Here is a 13,269-nt window from a genome sequence, read left to right on the forward strand (position 1 = left end):
AACTGCCCATATGCCATGTAATTGAAAGCTTCAGTCACCTGGGATTTTAACAATAGTAAACTACAAGTTGTATTGTAATTCATAACAGAGTCACCGCAAAAAAAAACAAACAGACAGTAGTTGTGAATTCCAAAAAATGCTTTAATATGTGGTTCCCCAATGCAGCTCCAGTTGAACAAGCTTCCACACATTCTGCAACTTTTGGGCCATTTCAGTTCTCAGCCGACTTATTGAGGATTCATCAAATGAATCCAACACATCCTCTTTCAAAATCATGTCTGCCAACAATGACAATGTCTGCCAGGAATGAAGGTGAGGATACAAAAGCTTCATAAATCTGATAATGGGTTTCTAAACTTAAGAAATTAAAAGCACATTCACTTATTTTACACACAATGACACCACATGATGTGGCATCGTGTTGCCGTGGGTGACCCACAGTTGCACATGCTGTGAAGGCCTGTTAGGCCTTCTGCTCGTTGTCTCTGTTTTCAGGTGTGCTAAGTACCTAACGAGCTGATGAGCTGCACCTGAGGGGTGCAGATAAGAGGCCTGCTGCTTCTCCCCTTGAAGAGGGCCATTGTGACTTTGGGTTTTGGACATGCAACACTGCACTCAGACACATTGCAAACACACAACTGACTTGGACCCATCTTACAGTCTCTGTTGTTGGTTTGTTATTAGTTCATTTTATTTGGTTAATAAATCTGCATTTTAGTTAAAGATCCAACCTCTCAACTCCCTCTTTTGTTGTGGCCTTACCCGTCATAACAATGCCCAGCGGGAACAGTTGAGGCTTCGCTGCCTCATGAAAGCCCTGTTTAGAGCTCATTAATCAGTTAGCAAACCATTCACCCACTCAATCACCTGGAACTACAAGTCCACCTACCTGCACATCTCCACACTTTTTTATTGCCCCCGTTGACACTCCAAATGGGTCAACAAATACAGAGCGCCTCTGGTGTGGATACATTGCCTACGCAATCAAACAATGGATAGACCTACATAAAGATCAGTTCTATGAAGTTATGTGTAATCTGAATATTGCAGAGGCTCCTTACTATCAAAGTCCAGTGATTGTGGTCACAAACTGCTCCAATCATCACCTCATAATCCAAAGGGTCCACCTGCAATTAATCAATAAATTAAGTAACATAGGCCTATGCCTCACCTTATAATGTCCAGTCTTACTACACAGTTTCATGACTTACCTTTTTCAAACCTTTGGTTTTCCCCTGCCAAATGTTGCTCATTTGGTATGAACACCTTTTTTCCTGCTTCATTGCAAGCCCTCACCGTTATGTAGAGGTATACGTTTATGACCTGTAATGTGAAATGGAATGAATATAGCTGATCAGAGTTAGGTGCGCTAGATACTGTATACATTGGCAAAGGCTAAACTTCACTTACCTCGCTCTCCAGAAGTTTTCCAGGTCCAAGATGTTTTTGTAGGTTGCGGGAAAACAGCTTGTAGGGTCCCGCTTTACACCATAAAAGGTCTGCCTTTTCCCCAGCCCAAATTTTGTGTACCACTGTGGGGAGAAATAGTCACGTCTAGCAACAAATCAGGACAATCAACACCAAGATTAACTCTGACCCAACAAAGTCATGAATTACCAGTTTCCAGTGAATCTGTGGCAAGCTGTACAGTTTGGACTGGGGCAGGTAGTAGGGTCGAAGGCCGCTCATCTGCTGCAGAAGGCTGCAGTGGACTGGAAGGCTCCTCATATGCTGGAGAGTGCAGTGGACTGGAAGGCTCCTCATATGCTGCAGGAGCAGTGTTGCCAGAGTCCGCTTATTATAAGCGACTTGGGCTTGTTTTCCGGTGAAGTTGCGGGTTGCGGTTTTGGGGGCGTGTATTTTCCGTGGTCGCTTCTTTTGGGCTTGCTTCGTGTTTGTTGTTTCTGCGTAGAATCCAGGCAAAGTCTACACGTACACAAAGGGCATTTTAAACCTATGCCTCTGCGTCGACTCTACGCGGTAACTACAGGCTCCTCTAACATGACCGCCCTAGAAATGTAACGTCAGATGTTCGGGGAGGGGATGCTACTTGGGTCGCTTCTTTAGGGCTTGTTTCAAGGACCTGCTGCTTATTTTTGCTCACGTGACCTGGCAACACTGTGCAGGAGAGTGCAGTGGACTGGAAGGCTTCTCATATGCTGCTGGAGAGTGCAGTGGACTGGAAGGCTCCTCATATGCTGCTGGAGAGTGCAGTGGAGGAGAATGAACCAAAGGAGTGTGCCACTCAGAATGACATGGGGACGCACGCATGCTGCTCAGACAGACACAGAGATTCATCAGCAGAAAGGGTTGATGGAGTGGAGGCTGATGGGCCAGTCCAGTTACGTGGGATTCGTGGTGTCGGGTCAATGTACCGTTGCAGGTGATCCATATTGATCTTCTGGTGGATCTTGCCCTTTTTTGACACAACATCCACACTTTTTCCCTCAATGTTTGTAATGATGAATGGCCCCATCATTGCCTTCTCCATCTTTCCACCTTTCCTCTGCTCCTGTCTGATGTTTTGTCGGAGCACTTTGTCACCCACTTTGAATTCATCATCGCGGTCCTGCTCTTCCCTTTTTTCTTTTGACTCTTTCCCTTGCCCTCTCCATATTTTGTTGTGCAATGGAAAAATGTTCAGGAAGGGCCTGAAGGCCAGTGGATAATGTTTTCTGTGCCACAAGTGCCTCCACGTGGTCATGAGTAATCAGACAAGTGACTTGCGGCAAGCAAGCAGTCAAACATTGTAATGTCAAACGTCATTTATACATGGCATACTTTCCCAGTTACCCCATACTCAGTTGGGATATCTATTGGATATCTGGCCTCCCGCCCAAACATCAGGAAATGGGGGGACTATCTTGTTAGCTGTTTTTTGGTCCGAAGGACAAAAAGTGTGGCTTGAAGATGTTGATTCCATGTTCTTGGCTTGTCTTCAACCAGTTTGGTCAAGAGCCTGTAAGGTCAAACATACAATTGTCACATACAGTATTGTATAGTATGTATTCATCCATCTACCTAGTCTTTAAAATATCCTTGAATGGTGCCGTTCATGTTTTCCACCAAGCCGTTGGTCTGAGGGTGGTAGGGCGCGCACAGACTTCTCTTTATGCCCAATTTGGCACAGAGAGCAAAATTGATCTGTCAGAATAGGAGGAAATATTTAGAGCATACCATGGCCTAAAAGACAGATGTGAGAGTTAGTTTCTTACCTTGTTGACAAACTCACGTCCTCGGTCTATAAGCAGCCTTTTTGGTGCACCACATTTATAAAAGAAATCTAAAATGCAAGCGATGACTTCTGGGGCACTTTTGGATTTAAGGGCATATGCCTCGGTCCATTTGAATCCATCCTCGGTCCATACTCATGTCCCTGGTCAGTTTTGGCCAGTTTCCCCATGAGGTCCATGCCCACTAGTTCCAATGGTTCTGTAATCTGAGGAAAGACAGCAGGTTATGGCAAAGTGTTCATACTCTGAAGAGCAAAAACACATGATGGAACTGTCACCTCAATTGGGATGTAGGCCTTCTTCATTGTACAGTGCATCCGGAAAGTATTCACAGCGTTTCTCTTTCCACATTTTATTATGTTACAGCCTTACTCCAAATTGTATTAAATTAATCTCTGTCCTCAAAATTCTACACATAATGCCCCATTATGACCACGTGAAAAAAGAAAAAAGAGAGTTTTGAAAATGTATTCAAATTAAAAAACAAAAAATCACATTTACGTAAGTATGAAGCTCAAAGTTTAGTTCAGGTGCATCCTGTTTCCACTGATCATCCTTGAGATGTTTCTACAGCTTAAATGGAGTCCACCTGTGGTAAATCCAGTTGATTGGACATGATTTGGAAAGGCACACACCTGTCTATATAAGGTCCCACAGTTGACTGCATGTCAGAGTGCAAACACCAAGCATGAAGTCAAAGGAATTGTCTGTAGACCTCAGAGACAAAATTGTCTTGAGGTACAAATCTGGGGAAGGATACAGAAAAATATCTGCTGCTTTGAATGTCCCAATGAGCACAGTGGCCTCCATCATTCGTAAATGGAAGAAGTTTGGAACCACCAGGACTCTTCCTAGAGCTGGCCGGCCGTCTAAATTGAGCAATCGGGGGAGAGGGGCGTTGGTCAGGGAAGTGACCAAGAACCCGATGGTCACTCTGTCAGAGCTCCAGCGTTCCTCAGTGGAGAGAGGAGAACCTTGCAGAAAGACAACCATCTCTGCAGCAATCCACCAATCAGGCCTGTATGGCAGAGTGGCCAGGCGAAAGCCACTCATTAGTAAAAGGCACAAGGCAGCCCGTCTGGAATTTGCCAAAAAGCACCTGAAGGACTCTCAGACCATGAGAAACTAAATTATCTGGTCTGATGAGACAAAGATTGAACTCTTTGGTGTGAATGCCAGGCTTCATGTTTGGAGGAAACCAGGCACTGCTCATCACAAGGCCAATACCATCCCTACAGTCAAGCTTGGTGGTGGCAGCATCATGCTATGGGGATGTTTTTCAGCAGCAGGAACTGGCAGACTAGTAAGGATAGAAGGAAAGATGAATGCAGCAATGTACAGAGACATCCTGGATGAAAACCTGCCCCAGAGTGCTCTTGACCTCAGACTAGGGCGACGGTTCATTTTTCAGCAGGACAACGACCCCAGGCACACAGCCAAGATCTCAAGTGGCTTCAGGACCACTCTGTGAATGTCCTGGAGTGGCCCAGCCAGAGCCCAGACTTGAATCCGATTGAACATCTCTGGAGAGATCTGAAAATGGCTGTGCACAGACGTCTCCCATCCAACCTGATGGAGCTTGAGAGGTACTGCAAAGAAAACTGCCTAAAGAGAGGTGTGCCAAGCTTGTGGCATCATATTCAAAAAGACTTGAGGCTGTAAAGGCTGCCAAAGGTGGTTCTACAAAGTATTAAGCAAAGGCTGTGAATACTTAGGTAAATATGATTTTTTTGTTTTTTAATTTTAATACATTTTCAAAACTCTCAACTTTTTTCACATGGTCATAATGGGGCATTATGTGTAGAATTTTGAGGACTCTGATACAATTTGGAATAAGGCTGTAACGTAATAAAATGTGGAAAAAGTGAAACGCTGTGAATACTTTCCGGATGCACTGTAAGTGTGCACCGCCTGGCCTGGCGTTTAGGGCACTCCAATATCTTGTAAAAAAAATAATGGGCACATTCAGGAGGAAATAAATAGATAAATAAATGAATATAAATAAATCAATTCACTCACTCACCCATTTTCGGATGTCCCCTTCCATCCCAGGCCAATAATACCTTAGGGAAATAGCGTCGACTCTCTTCTCCATTCCACAGTGGTCCCCATGCTCACTGTCGTGGAAACATTTGAAAATTGCATCTGCTTCCTGTGGTGATCTCACCACTTTGGCCAGGTGTTCTCCCACCTTCCGCCTGCGGTTGTACAGATGGGCCCAATTCCAATGTCCAATGTGCGTTCATGCACATCGGACCTTCGGAAATTTCTGACCTCCTATAGCAGAAAAATGACACGAACGCCAGGTCGGGTTGGATTTTTTGCTCGGAGACTCGTGCAGAGGTTTTGTGCCCCGATGTGTCCGACTTGGCGTCACTATCATATTCTCCAACCAATCATAACGTGATCATTAAAAACCAATAGTGACCTCGCTCCAACACGAAACAGGAAGGGGCAAAATAGGCGACAGCTGTAGCCTACAGTGTATGATTATTTGTTATTTAATTTCTTATAATTTTTTAGTTGGCTATTCTACGTGAAAGAACAACTCTATATCTGTTAGTGATGTCACACATCAAACAATGCTGCAGAAACACGAACAAATGACTTGATATGAGTAGTTCATCGTATGAGTTCCGTTAGCACGAAGATGACAAGGGCGCAGGAAGTGGGTGCTGAGGGTGCTGCACCCCCTGCTATAGCAAAACAATTATTTTCATCAATACAAAGTTTGCCATAAGCTACCATATTTTGTAGCCTATATGGGCACATAGTAAAAAAAGCTATGAATAGCTTTGAGTGTAGATATCCATACATTAAGTCTTATACAGCCTAGCTATAGAAGTAAGTGAAAGTGACGTGACTCTGAGGAGAGACGTCGCAAGCAGGCTAGTTGACTAGTTTCGAGTCGCAGGAAATATATTAGCCTAGAAAATAATAGGACTAGACCTAGACGATGTTCTCCCGGCAGTAAAACCTTTTGCCGCGATTCATTCCAGCCTACAAATTAAATTAAAAAGTAAATCATGTATTGGCTATGCATAACGTTTCCATTCCATCAATGAATGAATGCGGCATTCCAAGAGTAAATTAGATCCCAAACCAACACCGAAAATCTTGCTTTGCTTTTGATCGGTAGGCTATGCCGGTCCAAACCAAACGCATGTCTTACAATAAAACGCACATACAAAGCGCTCAGAGAGCGCAAACCTCCGCTAAGCGAACACATAACTGCCTCCTGTATCCATACGGATCACTCAACGTCCCTGAAAATTTAATTGAAATCCATCCATAACTTTTGGAGTTATCTTGCGACAGACAAACCAACAAATCCCGATAAAAACATAACCTCCTTGGCGGAGGCAATAAAGACCTGTCTAAATTCGAAACGTCATGTTGGGGGACAAATAGTTGGGACATCCATTAAGCCTAGACTACTTTATCATTCAGCACCCTATGTCAAAAATATGTTCCCACGCGCCTGGAAGATGATGTTTTCACTAAAACAATAAATTTCTTCGGAAATGTCTAACGCATCGCTCCGTTATCACATGTCGTTGCACAAAAGCATGTTCACGTGAAAAAAATGTTGTCTGTGAAATGTTTTCAATTAACCTCCGTTGTAATTGGTCACATGGAAATAGTTGTCTATTTAATGGCCACAATTAATTGGACAACATGGAAAGAAAGCGTAAACATTGTTTCCGTGGAGACGAAGTGTGCCTCCTCATTGAGGAGATCGAGGTGCACAAGCACGTCATTTTTGACCACTTCAAAGGTGCCCACACCAATCTGCAAAAGCAGAAGGTGTGGGCACAAATTGCAGATAAAATGGCAGCCGTCACTGGGATCCGGCGGTCAGGGATTTGGGATTCCAGATTTACGGAAGAAGTGGCAGGACTTCGCCAGTCTGGCCAAGAAGAAAGCTGCAACAGGTGGAGGCAGCAGCACAGCACCTCCCCTAACCCCTGAAGAGGAGATGGCCCTGGGTATCCTGGGGACCACTGCGTCGCTGGGGATCCCTGGGGGCATTGATGTCATGGGGGGGCATCGAACATGAACGGCCAGGGACCTCAGCAGAACCACCACCCCCACCCCAGGAACCCAGGAGGCCCTTCCGCAACATCCCTCCTGCTGCTGCCTCTCCTGTTCCTGTTGCTGCTGCTTCTGCCACCTGCCAGTGCAGCCAGGACCTGGTGCAGCTTGAGAAAGAGAAGCTGAAGGAGCTGTGTGGCATCGCAAGGGAGGCCTCCAAACGTTATGCCACTTATCAGGAGCAGGTCCTGGCCCTGAAGAGGGCCAAGTTGAACCTCCTGGCTCGCCAGGTGGCTTTGGGGGAGGCAAAGCCCATTGTCGTCGCTGACCAGCAAGGTGATTCATAATTGTGTGATATTGTGATTGTGTGATTGATAGAAATGAGCCAAACAGTTTGGATTGATTGGTCCTTACTTTGGGAATGCCATTTCACATGCATACTTTTCCTCTCTTTCCAGATGGTCCAAGTAAGCCCCACAATAATACATTTTGTTTTGAATCACAAACTGTGCTTTCTTTGTCATTATTCTACATTCCTGAGGATAACTAGTTGTTAAGAACCTACAAGGTGTAAGGAAATCGTTGTGAAATGTTCATAAAGTATGATGAAGTTACTCCCATTGAAAAGTGTGGGGCTAAATGCTTACTTAATTGGAAAGGTTTCACATGTGAACCATCAGTTGTTAAAGCCAATACACATGAGTGATACACAGTTTCACTAATCATGTAATGATGCTGCCTTTGTTGCATGTCTATGCCATAAAGAGCATGCAGAACACAACCTTGACTAATGAGAACCGTTATTGCCTGCCTGCCGTGAGGATTTACACAAATGAGTGTTTTGCATTTTTGACACACAAGTACTTTGATGTGAACCACACACTCCTAATGGCTCAAAGGACCAAAGTACCTGTGCAGTGGTGTGTGACTGACCTGTACACATGAACCCTCACATAAGCCAGTGCGTGTAATGACATTTTATTTGGCAGATGTACACATACACATTGGCGACATTGGCGACCTCACAGCCTCCACATCAATCATCTTCAATCATCTGTATGTTTTTGTAATTACTATACGAACCTACACATAGTTAGCGACAATGTAGGCCGGCAGAGCAAACCATGGCTGGCAGACAGCGAGGTTAAGTTTATAAATTGGAAATCAACCAAAATTCTTGCTTTAACAAGGGCAGGAAACAGAACTGATGCATCGTCTCCAGGTTGACTCTCAATTTTGTTCTTTCTGCTGACATAAATGGACATTTTTGCTTCACCCAGAATAAAATTCAACAGTTTGCACACATTCTGCCTCCTACTCTGATACCTAAAACCAAGAATAAAAGTCTCAGAGGAAAACTCTTCATTAAAACAATTAAACAAACGACCCAATGTTGTGAACAAAGGCAAAAGCCTTGCACAGTGCCTCTGGAGACAGAAGGGAAAATCCTGCAAACATCTGGATTTAAGATAGAAACGAATGCATTGACAGCTAGCGCCCCATGAAGGAGCCTCCACTGCAGATCCCCCACCCTCTTAGGCAATGGTGGTTTATAAAGTGCTCTCCACTCTGGTCTTACATTCACACTCACAGTTTTAATACATTGTGCCAGGGCGTGTCCGAGTTTATAATGAGCACCCGTCCCCTGTATGACATTTTTGGCAGCAACCACCTCCAACTTTCAAGCCGCCCAGTGACACTCTCCACTGCACCTTCCCAGTTTTTCTGGAGGACTGTGTCATCCCCAGGTAAACACCCAAATACTTGAACCCATCTTTTTTCCACCCTAGACCATCAGGGAGCCTTGGCTCCCCTTCCTCCCACTTGCCAAGCAATAGAGCCTCACTTTTAGGCCAGTTAACTCTGGCTGATGAAATTAACCCATGAGCAGTAAGTATATTAACAATTATCTCTATGTCCCTACCCCCAGTAACCATCAGGACTATGTCATCCGCATAAGCTGATAGACGAGCCGGAAACTGAAAACCAGGTATAGATAAACCGCTTAAGGCCCCTCTTAACCTATGTAAAAGAGGCTTTATTGCTACAGAGTACAACATTCCAGACAGGGGACAACCCTGTCTTACACCTCTACCAACTTTAAAAGGAGCACTTAAACCACCATTGACTTGAAGTATGCTCTCCACATCACTGTACAGGACCCTGATCTTTTCAGCCTTCACTGAAACCAAAGGCAAGCAGAATGTCCCATAAATAACTGTGCTCCACCCTGTCAAAGGCTTTTTCCTGATCTAGTGAAACCAGCCCCACACAATACCAAGAAGCTTGGAAACATGAATAACATCACAAACTAAAGACACATTATCGAGAGAGAGAGAGAGAGAGAGAGAGAGAGAGAGAGAGAGAGAGAGAGAGAGAGAGAGAGAGAGAGAGAGAGAGAGAGAGAGAGAGAGAGAGAGAGAGAGAGAGAGAGAGAGAGAGAGAGAGAGAGAGAGAGAGAGAGAGAGAGAGAGAGAGAGAGAGAGAGAGAGAGAGAGAGACGTCCCCGGAGTCACCTTGTGCGTAAGAACGCTACGCTCCAGGGCGTCTCTGTGTCACGGTCCGTTCAGGCGGTGACCAACTGCCTGTTGCACCTGGTGCCTGAACACCTCACCTGACCCACGAGAGAGGAGATGACGGCGATACAGGGGCAGTTTTTCTGCGCACATCAAATTCTGCAGGTGACTGGAGTGGTGGATGGCACGTTGGTTCCAATACTAACACCCCACGATGATGGTCACATCTATATCTGCAGGAAGGGCTACGGGGCCATCAACTGCCAGCTTGTGTGTGACCACCGAGGCATCATTCTCAACGTCGTGGCGAGATGGCCTGGGAGCACCCACGACTCCTTTGTCTTCAGAGAATCCACCATTGGCCGGGAGGCAACTGCGTCCAGGGGTGAGTCGCGACTCCTCGGCGACAGTGGGTATCCTCTCCGGCCATTCCTCTTTACACCTGTGGCCAACCCTGAAGACGACCACCAGCGAGCCTACAACGAGGCTCACCGTCTGGCGAGGAGTGTGGTCGAGCGCAGCATGGTCGGGCGGTGGAAGATGCGCTTGAGGTGTCTTCACCGATCCAGCGGGGGACTCCTCTTCAGTCCAGCCAAGGCCTGCCCTGTAATTAGTGTAACAGCCATGTTGCACAACATTGCCGTGCGGGCAGGGCTTAGGCTGGATGAGCCTGAGGAGGACGAAGAGGAGGCTGCCGGTGTGCCACACGAGGGAGGACGTCCCGACGACCAGCCTCAACATTACCAGGTTGGTTTTGAGGCCCGCCGTAATGTCATCCATACCTTTTTTTAATGGGTTATTCCCTCCCCACAGATCACTGTCACCAATCACCACCAGCACATCTTGCATCCTCCCTATGTTTTTGCCACTGCCCTTCCAAGTTCTCTCCTACATCGTCTGCACAACATTTGTTCTCCGCTCCATTCTCCTGTTGCCTGTTTTGCTTTTTTTTGGCCACTTCATATTTTTTTTTTTTCATATTCCTTCCCTCTCCTTTTGGGGACACATAATAACACTTTAACAACATTTGCTGCATTTACATGAGAGCTTTAATTCCGAATAAAACCAAGTTAATTCGGAATAAAAGTTAATTCCGCTTTAAAAGAGACCATGTAAACGCTTATTCCGCTTGAAAATGATTATTTGGAATCAAACTTAATTCCGATGTTAAAGTGGAATTAAATCCCTCCTTGATCATGTGATTTATTCCGATTCAAAGTTTATTCCGTTTGTTTGGCGCATGCTCTTACAAGGAGGAAGAAGAAGCGCATACTCGTTTCATTGCTAATTCGGCTCCGTCTTCTTCCCCCCTTCTCCGACACTCTTCTCCTCCTCAGCTAGCAAACGTGAAGCTTGACCAATATTCTCGAGCTGCTGGTTAAATGGTAGGCCTATTATCAGAATTACTGCCGCTAGCCAGCAAAAGTTTGTTTTCTTCCGGTAGACCTTAATTAGTCTACGTTCATGCGCCGCCTGTCCAATCGGAACCCTGCTCAACCCCCAGACGTTCAGCGGAATACAATAAAGCGGAATTAACCTATGTTCCATGTAAACGCCAATTCGGAATTATTATTTCCATGTAGACTCGAAGGAGAATATTTTAATTCCGAACTATTTAATTCTGAATAAACTAATTCGGAATTAAAAAACATCATGTAAACGTGGCCATTGATAAATAATTACTGCACTAACCACCTAAGCCTACCTAACAACATAGCCTATATAAACTCGCACAAGTGAAGTCAGTTTTATACAGTGTGTTAACGCATATTGCAGAGGTCTTACCGCATATGCCTCAGTGGAGTCACCAGCAGGAAGTTCGGTGACATTCCATAGACACGTGTTATGTCACTGAAATTCCTACTGGAGACTCCACTGAGGCATATACGCTCTTAGGCAGTACCGAGAACTCTGGATCACTCGTAGATCTAAAAGTGTTTTCACGATGCTCTTAAGTTACGATGGTTTCGGGAAACCTTAAGACGTTCGTAAGAGGGATTTTATGATCATTTTAGGCTTACGATGCTTTCAGGGAACGCACCCCTGGCCTGTGCCTAGAAACGGATGAATTGTCTTTAGATGTGAGAGGGTCTGAGACTTGTCTTTCAAAAATCTTTTCCAAATATTTGCAAAGTCCGTCAATGTAAGGTAGGCTTTAGGCTTACGATGCTTTCGGGGAATGCACCCCTGGAGGATCGAGCATCGAGGAGAGATGTTGAGAGAAGCCCAGAGACTACTTTTCTCTTCTTTTTTTAACACTTTGTTTATGGTGTTGTCACAAAACAGATAATATATTTGCAAATACAATGACATATTTCACGGTCAAAACCGGTCAAAAAGGGAGGGGAGTATCACTGTATAATTAGTATAGTAAGTAGGATAGAACAACAACAGTCTACAAATGAGGTATATGCTCACAGTTCCAGGCCAAGTGACATTTTCACATAATATACAAAAGGGTCCCACATTTGATAAAATGTATGAACAGTGCCATTGAGCGTACATCTAATCTTTTCTAGCTTCATATTTAGTATGATTGAGACTACTTTTCAATGTGTCCATTTGTTGTTCCTTGTTGGTGGAATGACCTACAGTACTAATGGGGTGTCCTACGAAGCTCGATTAGTGGCTTAGCGAGGTATGTTGCGCTCAAAGCCAGGGTATGCTGTCATACGAAAGTGGATTTGTTTTAGCGTCGCTGTATCACCATGGTATCTTATGCTCGCAACCAGGTCAGGAGCAGGTTATGTGCTTAGTTATAGCTCAAATCGTGAAAAATCACCGCCCTCTGACTAATCCTGACTACTGACCAATAAATTATGTTGAAAAACTAAGTCATCTCATGTGTGAGAATCTGTCATCGCATCTACTGGAGCAGCTCCGCCTCTTCAAACATTTTGAAACTCGAAGGCGCTTTAAACTATGTTGCGCATGCAGATCTCACTACTATGGACATGCATACCATACAATATCTGATGACCTTCGATTATTTTGATATTATAGGTTAGACACTCAAAATGCCCACCCTAGATAACGCTAGTGAAGTATCTTGGCTCCGCCCTTAATTATCTTTGTTATAGGTCGCAGGTGGAGTGATTGTTGATTCATCTCTAGCAGGTGAACTTCATTCACACAGGCTGCGTTCAGACTGCCAGCCAAAATCCGATTTTTAGCCCATTCAGATTTGTATCGGATGTCACTTTTGAAGTCTGAACAGTGACAGGTCACATGAAATCCGATTTTTGCGAAACGGTTGCAAACCACATCCGGGAGGTAGTTTCATATCGCATTCGTATCGGATATGGACAGATACGTCTCCGTCTGAACAGCTCCCAACACTCAGATCGGATTTAACTGTCCGCGACGTGACTTAACGTGCATGACCGCCCACCTATTTCGAGTTGTGCAGCCACGTTACGGCTATGTCTTTTGACCATGTTATTTTAAACGTGACTTAACAATACTCAATGCTAAATAGAGCATTA

The sequence above is a fragment of the Sardina pilchardus genome, chromosome 14 (genome assembly GCF_963854185.1).
Source record: "Sardina pilchardus chromosome 14, fSarPil1.1, whole genome shotgun sequence".
Lineage (NCBI taxonomy): Eukaryota > Metazoa > Chordata > Actinopteri > Clupeiformes > Clupeidae > Sardina > Sardina pilchardus.